We start from the raw sequence: 5,398 nt of genomic DNA, 5'->3' as shown, positions 1-5,398 counted from the left end.
CATTCCTCCACCCAATCCAGTGGGTTTTGGCTGGGAATAAAGTTACACTAGGGAGGCAGGGCACAGATTGAATTGGCATTTGGATGCATATCAACTCAGCCCCAACACTGACCTTTTCCAGTTTCTGGTATCTCAAGATTAACTGGTTGCTTTGGGGCCAAATAAGGTATTTTATTTTTATTTCCTTTCTATGCATTATATATGTTGGCAGATTATTCATCTCCTCTGCACCTATGAGCTGGGGTAAAGAGCAGTAAGTTGCTCAGGTTAATTTGGTCACATTGGTCAGCCATTTTACTCGGTAGGGATGAGGTTAGGTAAGTACTCTTAGGCAACTTGGTGAATGAATGGCAATTCCTGAGACTTGCTGATCCAGCCTGTGGGCAAAGTACAGGTAGACCTTTAGCAGAGATAGACCAGAAAAATGATTATTGTCCTTCAGCATATCATCTCTGGTTCACAATATTCCTGAGCAACAGCGCTGCTTTAACGTTCATGAATAGGAAGCACCATAGCTCAGTGAAAGGTAACCTCTACTTTAGGTTTGCGGTGCAATAGCAGGCAGACAAGAGAAAGCGAAGGATAAATTAGCACTTGCTACTCTCTATACTCAACAAAGCAAATCTGCATTTTTGAGAAATGTGAAGTGATACATCATGGCACAGTGTCAAAAGCTGCAGGCACTGAATGAATGGGCTTAAGAAGGAGAAGTCCTGAGCAGAAAGGCAGCCCTTCAATCCGCATATTATCTCTCGGCAATATAGAGATGTGATTTTTATTTTTTAAGAAAGGAGGGTGAAGTGCAATGTGGGGGAAGGAAATTAGGCTTTTCTGAGTAGGTAATTTAAGATTATAGTGTAAATTCAAGGAAATGATGATAAGGTTAAGCAGCTGGTATGACTCACTTAGAATATATGCACAGAGCTGGTTACTGCATTGGGAAATGATGTTGCAACATCTGAAAAGATAAAGAGGTTTATTCTGGAGGTGGAGATGAAAAGGTATGGCCGGAAGGCGAACCATAAAAGGTGCATGTCACTGTTTTAGAATAAAAGAGCAGAAAAAGAAAGGAGTAAAGTGCCTCACATGGAGACGTGCAGAGGCACTGGAATTGCTAACCTGTTGTTGTTGTTGTTGCTGCTGCTGCTGCTAAGGTATTTAATATACCACTTTTTAATACTTTTGTTTCATGAGCGCAGTCCCTCACTCAGGGGCGTAGGAAGATAGGGGCAGTGGGGGCGGGCCGCCCCGAGCGGCGTGATCTCAGGGGCGCCATCACGGCTGCCCACCCCGCCCCCAAAACCTGCGCCCCGCCCCAAAATGCACATGAGGTGGCGTCACGCTTATGGGTGGCGTGACACCCCTCACTGGCCCGCCCCTCATCTCCGTCCAGGAAGAGCGCACACCACAGCAGGGAGAGAGTGCGTTGGCTGAGCAAGCCCTGCAGCGCCTAGCGAGGTTTTCGCTGGGTGGCTGCCGGGTCTGGCTTGCTCCCTCGGCCGACGTGCGCTCTCCCTTCCTGCTGCTGCGCACTCTCCCTGGGTGGAGTCGAGGGGCGGGCCAGCGAGGCAATGCTTGTGACCCCCCTCGCTGGCCTGCCCCTCAACTAGGGAGAGCACACACCGCAGCAGGAAGGGAGGGCGTGTGTCGGCTGAGGGAGCAAGCCGGTCCCGGCAGCCGCCCGGCAAAAACCTCGCTAGGTGCTGCAGGGCTTGCTCAGCCAATGCGCACTCTCCCTTCCTGCTGCGGCGCACACTCTCCCTAGACGGAGGCGAGGGGCATGCCAGCGAGGGGCGTCACGCCCATGCATCGTGACGTCACAACGCTGCAGAGTGGCACCCTGCCCCCAGGGGGTGCCTCCGCTTTGACGCCCCAGGTGCCAAAGCAGCTAGCAACGCCCCTGCCCTCACTACCACAAATTATGCAGTTGAGTTTCCCACATTTGGGGAAATTGCAGGGGTCAGCACACCCAAAGTGCAATGGATGAGCCTCACCCTGGGAAAACCACCTTCAGGATCATGGTTTCTCCCCTGCCAGGTAAGTATGTACCACTTTTCAGAAAGCAGTTTGAAGGTACAGGCCACAGAAGCCTGAACAGTCTCCCAGCAATGGCAAACAAAAATGAATGGAATTGCAGAAGTGAATCAGTAGCAAAATGGATTACTTAGTCGATCTTAAAGCAAGACTCACTGAAAATCAATTGGACTGGTAACAAACTTAAGTCCCATTGATTTCAGTTGGTCTACACTCAAAGTATGAAGAGAAGTCTTGATCCAACCCAATGAATGTAATTCTTATGAGCAAGTAACAAAATTAATTGAACTTTTAATAATGAGGAATACAACTAAATGGAGGGAACCAGTCACAGGCAGTAGTTCCAAATATGGAAAAACAATCTTAGCTCTCCTCCTTCTTCTACCTGTGACAATTGATTCAAGGATGAATGAGAACTGGAGAGAGGAGGTGGTGAAGCTGGCTGGGGAGTTGAGTTTGAAAAGGGACTAAAAACTCAAGAAGTGCCCTGCTGGATAAGACAAAATGCTCATCTGTTCCAGCATCCTGTCATTACAGTGGCCAACCAGAAGCCTATGGGAAGCCCAGGAGCAGGAGCTGAGTGTACCAGCACTCTCTCCTCTACAGGTTTCCACCATCCTGTATTCAGAGGCATACTGCCACTGGCTATCTCTCCCTCCCTCCTCTGCCCATCAGACAGGACAGGACACTTACTAACTATAAATAAATGTTGTATTTCAACGGGCCTCCAGGATAATGATTTTGTTCTTAATACTGTTTATAGGCAGCCTTGCTTCACAGAGCAACTTGGAACAAACAGCATGATATCATATTTCACACAGGGGCATAAGTCCACCCTTTGAAAATGATGAGTAAATGCTTCTGTTTCATAACATTACAAGTGTGCAAACAAAATGATGCATACAAGGGAAAAGGCACACCGGCCTTTCATTTTTGAGCTGATGCGTCACCCAGCAAAGCAGGAAGGCTCTTGATTAGTTTTATGAGTGCTGACACCCTAATGGAATGGACTTTCTAGGCAACCACTCTTTCAGATTAGCCTTTTTAAAGCATTTTGCTAATTGTTTTTCCTCACTTGTATCAGCAGGAGAGCCAATTATAGCTCCGTCTTCATTTTATGATAACCTTCTTTTTCAATAGCGTCAGCCACTCTTTCACCTTTTCATAACTGAGATACGGCTTGAAGCTCAGGGATAGAAACAAGGCCAGCGTTAAAAGTCCATTTTTCAAAAATGGGATTTTGCAGTCACTGCTCACCTTTTTCAATTTGATTTCACACACCTTTACACCTTGATACTTACTAAAGAATCTAGTGCCTCCAACAGGAGCAAACTTAGGCATACCGTATATTTTGCGGTGCATAAATTTGCTTTATTAGCCATACTTTTGCCTAACATTTCTTTGGCAAACCATGCCATTATGATGTTGATGTTTTCTTTGTGATACCCATTTGTGCTCTCTCTCTCTCTCTCTCTCTCTCTCTCTCTCTCTCTCTCTCTCTCTCTCTCTCTCTCTCTCTCACACACACACACACACACACACACACAAATTCCTCTAAGGCTGTCATGTGACCTAGCCCAAAGGGTACATTCAAAATCATGTAAACAGGCCTTTAAACACAACGTTGTGAGCTGCTTTGCTGAGTGGAGGGTTTTCATTCATGTGTGTGCAAAATTCACCTTGAGCAATCAGAATCCAGCACATTTTATCCAGCACTAACAGCACTATTTCCCACTGCAAACCTCCTCTGTGTTTTAAGGGTGCCATATAGGCTGCAGTACCAGTCTACCTAAGCCCTTTGTCAGCTGGCCCCCATGGGTCATTCCTGGTCCACTATACCCTACAAGTCCTAGTCTCAGAGCTTGTCTCCTGTAGATATTTCTCATCAACAAGCAAGTTGCTTCTGCTATGGGGAAACCCAGCCTAGTGCCCCCCAGATTGCAGAGAGGAATCAGTAACATTAAGGGAGAGAATAGCAGAAATGATTGCCAAAGAGATGTGACAAAGAGTTGGAGGAGCATGGGAGGGGAAAATAGCCAAGGGCTTGGGGGATTCATGTGAAATTTCATAGAATCATAGAACCGTAGAGTTGGAACTGTAAAGTTGGAAGTAACCCCAGGGGTCATCTAGTCCTGCAATGCAGGAATTACAGCTAAACAATCCCTGTCAGATGGCCATTTCAAGGTCTTCTAAGAACGCCAAGCCACTTCCAAGATTCCATCATATTTGCATTTAATTGATAGCAATGGACTTTCAGCAGATCCAAAATGTCACTGGCCATGACAACTGATTTTAAAAAACTTTATTTTTTTAAAAAAGAAATTATTCTGCATACATATGTGTGTGTGCATGTCACACCAATTACTGTTCTGAGTGAGAGTCTATGATTCCAGCAAAATAACGAAATAGGTGCTTTCAAAATGCAATATGGTGGGTTTTATTTTTATTTTGGACGTGTCTAGAGAAAACCAATATGCTAAAATAATTTAAAAGTAAGATAGCTGAGAGCCAGTTTATATAGGAGAGGAATGGAGATGTACTTTTTAATACCAAGCTGTGAAAACAGCTAGGCTGGGTACCGATGTGAGTGTAATTAATAAATAACACTTGGAAGCAGAATGACATTCAGGGAGTTGATGGAGGGGGAGCAAAAGTCTAGCAGAGAATGAAAGAATGTAAGAGGCAGAAGAGCACTGATAAAGATCATTCTCTAGAGTTGCTGATCTATGCAAACAATAAAAACATTATGGCATATGGGGTGGAATCTATATGGTGCCAGCACTAGCGATGAAGAAGAAATGCAGTACATATTTAAAAGCAAATTCATTCCTCTGGGAGATTGGGGGGCAGGGGGGGAGCTGGTCACAGCAGGAGAGGGAGATTTCCTGGATTCTTCAGCAGCCTGCTTCATCTCTGTCTCCTGGCACTTCTCCTCCCCTGCCTCTTATTCCGAACCCTTCTCTGTCCCAATCAGTTCCTGCTCACTAAACCCCATTGCCTATTCAGCTTCCGACACCTCCTCCTCCCAGTCTGTGCCCTCTTCCCCCTCTGACCACTCATTGTCATCCCACCACCAATTCCCTGGCTCTGAACCTTCTTCCCCTGGAGGTTCCCTTGGGGGTTTCCCCAGCTGGAGCCTCCCACCACTCTTCTGCATCCAGCCAGTACATGATATCATGTCACATTTGCAGTTAGCTTTATAATGCAGAGTTGATCTACCAACAGGCCTAGTGTCAGAAGCCAAGCACACCCTTGGGGTTCCTGCCATCTTTCATTCTGTGTACATGCCCTAGCCAGTGTATACATCACTTAGATATAAGTGTGGACACGCTGGGAATGTGAGCTTGGAAGAGCACATCTTTGT

The 5,398-nt window shown here is 46.1% G+C and overlaps 1 non-coding gene across 1 annotated transcript; it reads right to left on the bottom strand.

Annotated features, from left to right (window-relative positions):
* Nucleotides 1–1,881: 1,881 nt before the first annotated feature.
* LOC118088036 (U1 spliceosomal RNA) lies at nt 1,882–2,045 on the bottom strand. The gene has a single exon (XR_004692901.1). It is a non-coding gene; the product is annotated as a U1 spliceosomal RNA (small nuclear RNA).
* Between the last annotated feature and the right edge of the window lie 3,353 nt (nt 2,046–5,398).

Source organism: Zootoca vivipara, chromosome 6, assembly GCF_965207765.1.
Source record: "Zootoca vivipara chromosome 6, rZooViv2.hap1.1, whole genome shotgun sequence".
NCBI classification, from domain to species: domain Eukaryota; kingdom Metazoa; phylum Chordata; class Lepidosauria; order Squamata; family Lacertidae; genus Zootoca; species Zootoca vivipara.
The sequence above is the reverse complement of the archived record's forward strand: the minus strand, read 5'-3'. Positions and strand labels throughout refer to the sequence as shown.